The sequence below is a fragment of the Balaenoptera borealis genome (assembly GCF_965194805.1).
Source record: "Balaenoptera borealis genome assembly, chromosome: 16".
In the NCBI taxonomy this organism is placed as follows: Eukaryota; Metazoa; Chordata; class Mammalia; order Artiodactyla; family Balaenopteridae; genus Balaenoptera; species Balaenoptera borealis.
The window spans coordinates 6,634,735-6,646,268 of record NC_138872.1 but is presented as its reverse complement, the minus strand read 5'-3'; positions in this window follow the sequence as shown (position 1 = coordinate 6,646,268).

Here is an 11,534-nt window from a genome sequence, read left to right as displayed (position 1 = left end):
TTTTAACCATAACCCAGACTTGGCTGACCACGAGGGAAATTGTACATGGATGAAGTCATCTGATTGTAACAAGGATGGAAGATGGTTCTGCCCCAGGACATCCAGGTTAGAGTAAAACCCTGAATGTAACCACTGTGTGAGAGCTTTGGCCAAAAGTCAAACTTCATCATACACTTTGGAATTCCTGGTGGAGACAACTGCTCTGAAAGTAATGAATCTGAGGGAGCAAAAAAATCAATGATAGCTAATCTCTTACCCCAAACAGGAATCTGTGTACCAGAGTGAGAAACCCTGTGAGCACCATCAAAGTGGGAATCCTAGAGCCAGAAGTCACATGTCATCAGTGTCATGGAATTCATACAGGGGAGAAGCCTTATGAACATAATCACCACAGGAAACCTTTTTCAAAAAAAAAAAAACACACCTCATGGCACGTCAGAGATTTCATACTGGAAAAAATCCTTTTGGATGTAATCAACGTGGAGAAATCTTTAGCTGTAATTCATCCCTCAAGAAACTCCATCATGGATTTCATACAGAACAGAAACCCAGTGAATGCTTTGAATGTTTGAAATTCTCCCTTCACAATGCACATCAGAGCTAATGTGGATGTTTATTATTTGCAACTGAATCAGGCCCCCAGCAGAAAACAGATGGACCTTTCAAATTAAGATGACTCAAACAGGATTTACTCGAAAAGGTTTTATTCAAAAGTGTAGATGTAAGGAAAGCACAAGGTATGGTGCAGTAACTCAAGGCCCTAAACCCAAAAAGGCGATGAAGATCAAACGGTTAAAAGTAGAGGAGAGAGGTATAGCTGATTCACTTTGTTATAAAGCAGAAACTAACACACCATTGTAAAGCAATTATACTCCAATAAAGATGTGGAAAAAAAAAAAAGTAGAGGAGAGAAGTTACAGAAAGACGATTTAGAAAGAGCTGTGGCCTCCTATCCGGGCGGGGAAGACAGCCAGAAGAATTCATCTCCCTCCCTCTGAGCTCTCACCAGTGGCCCAGTGGCTGAGCCCAACCAGATGCCAAACAGCGAGGGAGTCTGTGATGTGGTCAGCCTTCCAGGACAGGTGGAGAGAGGTGAAGATGGATATGAAGGGGAAACAGAAGATATGCAGCCCAGCGACCAGGAACCCTAGCTGACACACGCCTGAGAACCACCTGGGTGCCCTGTTCCCACTGTAGCCCAGACCCCGGTACAGAGCCTGGCTCAGGTGCCCAGAACAGGCACTCAATAGAAATTGTTGAAATGAATAAAGGACCAGCGGAACCAAGGCAAACTTATCCAGCAGGAGAAAACTCAGAACTCCTCTGCCTGACCATCTTTTTCAGGGCCCTTCGGGAGCATAGGAACAAGACACTTTTATAACACACATTTCCTGTCACCAGACAATGACACAGCAGAAGACCAGTAACACAGCAAGAGCTGATGCCCTTAAAGAGAAGAGGGAAATGTAAAAGGGCATCTTTGGGCACTGGATTGGAAGCCTTAAGGGTAATATCTGTAACAGGGGAGAAACTTTGTATTCTATTACAAGTTAATCATTAAAGGGATGTGGCCTATAAGCTTAAATTATACATAATGGCCATTCTATGGGAACTCTGCCTCTCAGGTAATGAGCATTAAGCTAACATACCTTTGTTTAGGGACTTCCCTGGTGGTTCTGCGGTTAAGACTCCACACTTCCAATGCAGGGGGTGCGGGTTCGATGCCTGGTCGGGGAACTAAGATCCCACATGCCACCTGACCAAAAAAAATAATAATAATACCTTCGTTTAGCTCACAGGAAACATCCTGACCAGGCCCACCTGTGAATGACTGCAGGAAGGAAGAAATTAACACATCCCCTCCAGAGGCTGACTGGAAGCAGGAAATGCTTGACTTTATTCCCTCCCCTTTTAGTATAAAAGAAGCCAGAATTCTAACTCGGATGAGATGGTTCTTTGGGACATGAGTCCACCCTCTTCTCAGTCTGCTGACTTTCCAAATAAAGTCGCTATTCCTCACCTCAACAACTTGTCTCTTGATTTATTGACCTGTCGCGCCACGAGCAGTACGAACTTGGACTTGGTAACATATCTCAGCAAATCCCCACAATTCTGCACAGTAGTTGTTACTTCCCACCCTCAGTAGGTGAGAAAACTGAGGCTCTGAGAGCTTAAGTACATTTCCCAGGGCCACACAGTAAATTGGAGATAGGCTTTGAATCTGGATCTATCTGCAACCAAAGCCTCTGGTTTTCCCACACATTAGGGCATGGGGTAAACAGTTCAGAATAACTTCATAGTTTTAAGGCAAAAATGCCTCCACTCTGCTGATGTATCACAAACAGCTATTAACATGTTTTCTTTTATAACCACTGATCAAAACTTCTATTAAGTGCCACATTCGTGGCTACAAACCCTGCAAGAAGCAAGTTAAATGACTTATTTAGCAACCCCTGGAGTGTTCCTTAACATTTCAAATGAAATGGACAAAGTGCTTTTATGTACTATAAAACAAAATGACATCACAGTAGGTACATAAAAAGGCCATATTTTAAAAAGCATTTCTATTTATAATTATTGGCATTTGTGCTTTAATGGAAGATGAAAATCCTATAGCTTACCACATCGAACACCTCTTGAGAGAGGTGGTAAAAAAATCACATCTCCTTTGAAAACCAAGCTACCTTTTCAAACAGTCTGAGTTTCCCAGTAGGACTCAAGTTCCCCTGAAATCTTGGAGGTGGTTTTAGACTGTGAACAGTTCCCTTCTTCTTAATTAAGACTAACTTTTTGGTTGAAATGTCCCCTCCTACAGGAAGCCTGAAGACTCCACCAGGCACTGGTGATCAAGGTCTCCTGGATGCTTTTAGCTTTTATTACATGTAACTCTTTGTTCCTTCATCAAACAAATAATTTGTTGAGCGTCTGCCCATCCCAGTTACTATGCTAGGTGCAGGGAGTAGAAGATAGAGAAGGGCCCTGCTCTCATGGATCTCATACAACCAAATAAATAAAGAAGATATTGTGACAAGAGTTATGCTGGAAATAAAGCAGTTGATATCATTGAAAGTGAATGGAGTGAGGGCAGTGGTGTGCTGGAATATGTTTAACAACCAGCTCTCTTGGGGAGGGGGGATGCCCTGATTTAGAGCATTTGCCCATTTCTTTTGTGTAAATACTCCTACCATGGCTGATTTCAAGCTACCAACATGATATCATGGAACATGGACTTCGGAAGAGATGTGCAGCATTAGAAAACCATCATATGGGTTTTGTACCATACAGAGAGAGCAGATGCACGTAACTTCAAGAGCACAGACAATACTAAAATATAGTAAAATAATTAGGAAGCATTAAGTCTTGAGTATTATCTTTGTTTTTTGTTTGTTTGTTTGTTTTGGCTACGTTGGGTCTTCACTGCTGCACGCAGGCTTTCTCTACTTGCGGTGAGCAGGGGCTACTCTTCATTGCGGTGCACAGGCTTCTCATTGCAGTGGCTTCTCTTGTTGCAGAACATGGGATCTAGGCGTGCGAGCTTCAGTAGTTGTGGCACGTGGGCTCAGCAGTTGTGGCCTGTGGGCTCTAGAGCGTAAGTTCAGTAGTTGTGGCACACGGTTTCAGCTGCTCCATGGCATGTGGGATCTTCCTGGACCAGGGATCAAACCCGTGTCCCCTGCATTGGCAGGCAGATTCTTAACCACTGCGCCACCAGGGAAGTCCCTATTATCTTTGTTTTTAATGCAACTTAATCATAAGTTTACATAACTTTATTTTGAATGATGGTTATATTTGACGCACAGCTTGCAACATTCTTGAAAATTGAACAATTGCTGCTCCTGAACCAGTATAAACAAACTCCAATGCACCACTTGTTAGGGGGTCAGGAAGGGCCTTTCTGAGCAAGTGACGGCTAAGATAAGACCCAAGAGAAGGGAAGGAGGCAGTCATGCAAAGATCCTGATGTGAAAAAGACCTTGGCATGGAAGGAAGAGGAGGCCAGTGGGGCTGGTGCACAGGGAAGAGAGAGGGCACATGGTGGGTGTGACCCCAGAGGGGGATCAGAGGCCATGGTGCAGAGTCATGCAGATGATGGAAAGGGATTCGGTGACATTCCAAGGACAATGAGAAGCCACTGGAGGGTTTTATTAAAAACCTCCAGGAGAATGGATTGTAGGAGGAACAAGAGCAGGGAGACCACTAGGGCGGCTACAACAGTGGTCCAGGAGAGAGGATGACAGTTCCCAATATTTGTGCATACTTTTGCAAAAGGTAAGTTTTAAAAGAGCCATGTACATGTTTCTTGCCTGTGCCTCCACAAATGAATTACAATGGGCAGGATATTACTCCCATTTTAAAGAGAAGGAGAGATTTCCCTGGTGGCACAGTGGTTAAGAATCCGCCTGTCAATGCAGGGAACACAGGTTCGAGCCCTGGTCCAGGAAGATCCCACATGCCGCGGAGCAACTAAGCCCGTGCGCCACAACTACTGAACCTGCGCTCTACAGACCGCGAGCCACAACTACTGAGCCCACGTGCCACAACTACTGAAGCCCGCATGCCTAGAGCCCGTGCTCTGCAACAAGAGAAGCCACCACAATGAGAAGCCCGCGCACCGCAATGAAGGGTAGTCCCCGCTCACCACAACTAGAGAAAGTCCATGTGCAGCAACAAAGACCCAACGCAGCCAAAAATAAATAAATAAATTTATTTTTAAAAAATAAAGAAAAGGAGACAGAACCTGAGGAATATCTGAGGGACTTTAACAAGTTATGGGGAATGTGAATGGCCAAAGCAGGGCTTGAACAGTGAACTAAGGTGACCACATACCCCAATTTCTCAGGACCATCTCAGTTTTGTCTCCTGCACCAGGGTAATTATCAATAGCACCCTCTTTCACTCTGGAAATTGTCCAGTTTGAGGTATAAATACAGAATGAGGGAAGGCAAGGACAAACTATGTGGGGTGAACTGGAATTTGAGGTATTGATAGGAACTCATGATTTCTAAAGTGTGTGTGTGTGTACGTATATATGTGTGTGTCTAACCGAATGTCAGAATCAGGTGGTCACAAACCACACTCTCCAACACGAATTTCACAATGCAAGTTGTCACCGCTGTGTAGCCTCCAGGGTTCTGTGGGATAACTGAGGCCCCTTCCTTGGCGGTGGCTAAGATGCCGTCCTGTCTTGAACACTCGGCATCAGAACATAGTAAGACTTCACACATTCCCTTCAGTTAATCTAAAAACTATCAACAAGTGAGATTTTTATTTTACTTTTTAAAACTACTTTATTGAGTTATGACTGACATTTGGAACACCATACGTATGGAATGTATACAACTCTATGAGTTTGGGGATAAGTATATGACCATGAAACCACCACTATCATCAAGGCTGTTAACATTTCCATCACCTCCCAAAGTCCCCTCGCACCCCTTTATCATTATTATTGTGTGTGTGATAAGAACACTTAATATAATATCTACCCTGTAGCCAATTTTATATATACAATACATACTGTTAGCTCCAGGCACCATGCTGTACATTAGATCTCCAGAACTTATCCTGTATAACTGAAACTTTGTGCCTTTTGACCAACATTTCTCCTCTTCCTCCTCCCCCCAGCCCCTGACAAACGCCATTCTACTCTCTGCTTCTATGAGTTTGACTATTCTATATCCCATATATAAATAAAATCATATAGTATTTGTCTTTGTGTCTGGCTTCCAGGACCATTCATGTTGTTGTAAACGGTAGGATTTCCTTCTTTTTTAAGGCTGAATGATTTTCCATTTTCAAATATCCTGTATAATAAATATATTATATGTAATATATTAATAACTTATATAATATGTAAATGTATACATTATTTACATAATATAATTATGTATGTATGTATATCACATTTTCTTCATTTTCTTTATCCATTCACCTTTCAATGGACATTCAGGTTGTTTCCATATCTTGGCTATTGTGAATAAGGCTGCAGTGAACATGGGAGTGCAGATCTCTCTTTGAGATTCTGATTTCAATTCCTTTGGATAAATATCTAGAAGTGCGATTGCTGGATCATATGGTACCTCTATTTATAATATTTTGAGGAACCTCTATAGTGTTTTCTGTAATGGCTGTACCAATTTATATTCCCACCAACAGCCCACGAGGGTCCCTTTTCTCCACATCCCTGTTAACACTTGTTATTTGTTGTCTTTTTGATGACAGCCATTCTGACAGGTGTGAAGTGGCATCTCATTGTGGTTTTAATTTGTGGCAATTTTTATATCAGACAATTCGCTGCAGCCTTTAAAAATGGGGTATATCTGTTTGTTAACATGCAAAGGGCAACAGTTTGGCTGGTTGTCAGGGACATGGGCTTTGAAATCACACAAATCTGGGTTCAAATCCCAGCCAGGTCACTTGTAGGCTGTGTGCCTTGGGTAAGTTAAGCCCAAATGTCTTTATCTGAAAAACGGCGATAAAAGTATTACACATCCATGTACAGGGCCATTTTATGATACTACTTTTTTTTAAGTGTAAATATATAGGAAAAAAAGTTGAGAATCTGTTTTTACAAAATGCTTCTGTGTATTTTCCATATTGATTATACATTACTTTAGAAAAACCATAACTGTAAAATGTAAGAAAACTTGCACTTTTTGCTTTATACATTTGGGTAATACTTGAATATTTTGACAAGCATGTACATGTTATTGCTTTTTTTTTCATTTTATTGGAGTATAGTTGATTTACAATGTTGTGTTAGTTTCAGGTATACAGCAAAGCATACCTGAATCAGTTATACATATACATATATATATATCCACTCTTTTTTAGATTCTTTTCCCATATAGGCCATTACAGAGTATTGAGTAGAGTTCCCTGTGCTATACAGTATTTATTGCTTTTTAATTCCAAAAAAATGAAGGGGCAATATTAAAAAATGTAATTAGCATCTTTGTCACTGGAGCTTCAGTGACTAAGGGCATTTGCAGCAAATGACGGCCTTGACCATCCTGCCTCTGCTAACTGAATTCTCTGAAAGGCTTCAACATCACTCAGGCATTTTTGTCCCTGAAATGCTCAGCTTTAACAAAATTCTAAGTAGAAGCATGACCATGAGTCACAATTACAGGAAGGTTTTATAAATACTATGTAAAAATTACCTAAGGCAACTTGGCTAAAACTTGAGCAAGTGGGAATGATTCACCCAAAACAATTATTGGGCAAGGGGAAAAGAGCAGAAACCCTGACAGGTCCTTTTGTTTGAAATCTTCCCATGTCGCCTACATGCAGAATGTTTGGATAAGTCTTCACTTTCTGATTAAATAAGCTTACATGTGTCACCACAGACATGTTCAGTTCCAACAGCCCAGCGCCAAGACCCTTCCTGATTCTGACATATTGAGGCCGCCATTTTGAAGAATGGTTTCTCCCCGCATCCAAGTGTATGTTTAAAGAAACTACATCAAGCACAATTTTGTAGGGTAAGAGAAAAGTCCAGTGGATGACCGTCTGGAAGCATTTGCCAAGACAGTCATATTTATATCTCTGCCCGTCCATGTAACCCTTCTCCTCAGTATTTTCAATAAAATCACATTACATCAGACTTCACCTTCAGCTTCTTCTTCTTTCTTGAACCTCTAACCAGACTCAGCCGCTTTTCTCCCATCATTATTTACACCAACTGCCTCCGAAAAACCCCATCCAGTTTCAGCACAATATCAAAAACAAGCTGAAGACCATCCACATCTCGCCTAGAGCCAAGACTTCCTCAGGCATTCTGTACACTTTCAGCTATTATACATTAAACCTGCCTTTCCCAAATCTCAGTCATTTCTGTAACACCCTCATGGTGATTACCAGATCAGTTTACAACTTGTCCAAAAATTGACAACTTTTTTAAGAGGATATCTTTTTAAACTTAAACATTTTTCACAGAAAATGGTATCCATTCCTAAAAATGCAAGAACAATACCACTTGCTGTATTCATTAGGGTATGCTGGATTTTGTGGCAGAAACAAGCAATCCCAAATTCTCAGTGTCGTTACACATCAGAAATTCATTTCATGATGGACCAAAGTCCACCACAGTCCAGACAATCCTCTCCAGGGCAGCAGTCCACAACACAAGTCTGTTTGATGCAGTCCCAGAACTGTAGGCTGCATCCGTCCATATCCACATAGGACTCTACAATCACGAATTGGAGAGTTGAGGACCAGCAATTGAATACTTTCACCTCTAAGTGACAACTATGACTTCTGCTCACATTTCATTGGTCAAAGCAAGTCAGATAACCATACTTAACTTCAAGGGGACAGAGGAATACAACCCTCCTGTGTGTTCAGAAGTAGAGGAGAACCAGACATTGGTGAGTAGTAGAAATGCCCAGCCATGTACATCATGAGAGGATATAAATAAATATATTAAGAACGAGCAGTGTTATTAAATTCCAGCAAGACACGGTTGTCTGCCAAAGGGAGATGAACCAGGAATGCAGAAGTGCTAAAGAAATGTCAGCAGAATAACCTTTCTAAAATGCCAAAAAGGACAGTAACTCCAAAAATAAATACCATGAAACTGACACAATTGTATTTTATTTTTTATATATATATATATTTTTTAATTTATTTATTATTTTTGGCTGCGTTGGGTCTTCGTTGCTGCGGGCTTTCTCTAGCTGTGGCGAGCAGGGGCTACTCTTCGCTGCAGTTCGCAGGCTTCTCATTGTGGTGGTTTCTCTTGTTGCGGAGCACGGGCTGTAGGCGCGCGGGCTTCAGTAGTTGTGGCACATGGGCTCAGTAGTTGTGGCTCGTGGGCTCTAGAGCGCAGGCTCCGTAGTTGTGGTGCACAGGCTCAGCTGCTCCGTGGCATGTGGGATCTTCCCGGACCAGGGCTCTAACCCATGTCCCCTGAATTGGCAGGCGGATTCTTAACCACTGCGCCACCAAGGAAGTCCCGCACAATATTATTTTAAAGAAGATTAAATGAGACAGTACATTTAAAGTGCCTTGCTCATTGCTTAAAGACTAAGGAGTGATTCAGTCACTTAATTATTATTATTACTTTCCATTCAGAGAAACACTGTGCAAATATTAATTGTGATAATAATGAAGACCGTACAGCAACACTGAAAATTCATAAACTAAATGGAAACATGCAAACTGCAAAAATGTAACTGTGAGACAATTACTTCGTAAGAATGTATATATGGCAACAGAGTATTATTCAGCCTTTAAAAAGAAGGAAATCCTACCATTTGCAACAACATGGATGGACCTTGAGGGCATTATGCTAAATGAAATACGCCAGACACAGAAAGACAGATACTGTATGACCTCATTTATATGTGGGATCTAAAATAGTCAAACTCATAAAAGAAGAGAGTAGAATGGGGGCTTCTAGGGGCTATGGTTTGGGGAAAACAAGGAGATGTTGGTCAGAGGGTACAAAGTTTCAGTTATGTAGAATGAATAAGTTCTAGAGATCTAATGGACAGCGTGGCTACTGTAGTTAATAACACCATATTATATACTTGAAATCTGCAAAGAGTACATCTTAAGTGTTTTCACCACACAACAAAATTGTTATTATGTGAGATGACGGATACATACTAGCTTGACTGTAATAATTGTTTCACAACGTATTTGTATATCAACACATCACGTTATACACCTGAAATATACGTAACTTTTATTTTTAAAGTTTAAAGGTATAAAAATATATGTATAAACAAGACTAGGAGGAAACTAGTCCTGAGTGTTGGGTGTCTGTGTGCCAGACTCCCAACTGAAAGCTAAGAGCTTTCAGCCTCACCGTGTCATTCAATCCTCAGAATTACCCACATGCTGGGAGTTCCAAACTCCAGATTACAAATGAGGAGACAGAGCCACAGAACAATTAAAAATCAACTCATGCTGTATAACCAGTTACTGGAAGAGCTGAGATCTCAACACAAGTCTGTTTGATGCTTAAGCCTGGGCCAGAAAGAGATTGTTTTCATTTCCAGGGTGACTCTCCCCTCTCCAAAAACTCAGATATGCAAAACACATTGTACATCTTTATTTGCTTACGTTGATTTTTGAATCCAAGCCCTCATTCTGCTGGGCTGGTAAAAAAGTCCTGCTTATTCTTAGTGTTTCACTAAAATCACTACCATTAACCACAATTACCTGCTCTTTCAGGGTGGTGCACAGATGCTAAGAACCTTCTAGCACCAATTGGGAAGCTGCCCAGAATCTGGCCATCTATCCAGAGTAGGTGCAGCCAAGAAGACCATTCCTGGTATTCACTGCCTTCAGATTCACTCACTCTGCTTCTTCCATGCCAAGGGCCGCACCAGGCGCCTCTGGTGATGCCCATGGCCCCTGCCTCGGGTGTGCTCCCCGTGGTAAAAATGGCCATCCTCCCTAAGACCTGCTGAAAGGTCCTGCCATATTTGGGGGTTTTCCAGGGTGCACGGCTCAGGATCCCACACAGGATCCCACTGAGACCCAAGGATTTCTTCCTCCTGCCCCAGCCTATGGCATTCCTTCTTATACCTGGGGAAATGCTCCCATCTCTTTTAACACCTCTCCTATCAGCTTTCCTTCTCTCCTCAAACCCCATTCTTCTTCATGGGCTTAGACCAGGAGCCATGAAGTCAAATGGCTTCAGGGCCCAGGAGGGCATGTAAATGAGTGAAATCCGCAGGGTATAAGGCAAAAGGGAGTGGTGAGAGTGTGGCAAACTGCAGGCCACATGGATCTAAAGAAGAGAGTTGCTATTCAGCACCAAGAGCTGTCATATGGGAATTTTAGGACCAGAGTTGCCTGATAATCTGATTTTCCTGGGGATCTCAGAAATCCAGATGTTTAGGTGAAATTGCCCAATTTTTAAAATACTATACAGGTCAACCAAAAATGCCCTCTAGGCCACAGTGGACCCTGTGAGGGCCGGTTACACCTGGTGGCAAGATGGCAGCAGCCTGTAGCCAATTGGCTTCCAGATTCAAGTATGAATGAGAGTCTCCTTCCCAGGATTCCCATCCCAAGGCTCCTTGCATTTGATTGGCTCTGATGGGTCACATGTCATCCCTGAACCAATCACTAAGGTCAAGAGATTATGATGTGGTGATTGACCGCCCTCTGGGTGGTGGGCCACTGGTTGAGTTATGAGCTACCCAAGCACATGGTGGGAGAGTGGAGGGAAGATTGCCAAAAGAAAACTGAAAACTGGAGAAATGGATGCTGAGAAGGCAGATGTTCACCATAAGACACTTCTAGAAGCCCTCACTCGGTACCCTGTTTTGCACAGCTGCTTCAGAGGAGCTTAACAATTCTGAAGCCAGTGCAGAAAGACAACCCCCAATTACTGACATTTTTTAGCATAATAATTCAAATAGGGCCAGCTATGTAATTTGCAGGGCCCAGTGAGGTGCCTTTTTCAAAGAGTAGGGGGGAAATGCTGTTAAAGGTACTAAAACATAAAGTTTTTTCCTTTTTTCCATGGTCTCTCAACTTATGGTATCTTTTATTTGCTACGTAATGTCCTAAGT